The sequence below is a fragment of the Austrofundulus limnaeus genome, unplaced genomic scaffold (assembly GCF_001266775.1).
Source record: "Austrofundulus limnaeus strain Quisiro unplaced genomic scaffold, Austrofundulus_limnaeus-1.0 Scaffold118, whole genome shotgun sequence".
Classification (NCBI taxonomy): Eukaryota; Metazoa; Chordata; class Actinopteri; order Cyprinodontiformes; family Rivulidae; genus Austrofundulus; species Austrofundulus limnaeus.
In genome coordinates, this window is record NW_013952520.1 from 924,241 (window position 1) to 924,942 (window position 702).

The window sequence follows — 702 nt, forward strand, 5'->3', positions numbered from 1 at the left end:
GTGTGTGTGTGTGTGTGTGTGTGTGTGTGTGTGAGAGTGTGTGTGTGTGAGTGAGAGAGAGAGACAGAGGAGCTCTGCCTATGACATGTAAACTAACAGCAGCTCCTTCTGGATTAATGGTGTTTTGAGTTCACAAACTATTCTAGTTACGTTTTTAAAAGTTGAGGGACATTACATTATCTCGTAGCTGCCCTGCAGATCAGCGCTATTTATAGAACATGACTGGACTCGCGGGAACCTGGTCACACGCGGGGTCTGTGTTGGTGATTCTAATATATAAAAGWAAGTATTGATAAGGTAACCATGCTGTGGCTTCACCTGTCGCAATTTCTTTTAAAGAAAAAGTAGCTTGCAAAGCTGTCACATCTGTGCTACGTGATGAAAAAAAGCTGAGTTTTCTTTGTGCATCTAATCACACACACACAGGTTTGTATTTCTATCCTTATTAGGACCGTTCATTGACTTCCATTCATTTTCAGTAATTTCTACAGCCTAACCCTGACCACAAACCCTAAGGCTAACCTCACAGGTACCTACATGACCCTAAAACTAACTTAAGTCACACCTTGGTCCTAAACTCAACCCCTGACACAGAAATGGAGTTCCACCATATTAGGACCGGCCTTTGGTCCCCATTAGGACTACTGGTCTTGACAAGGTAGGTGTGTATACCAGAAATTGTCCTAAATAGGTAACAAAAAC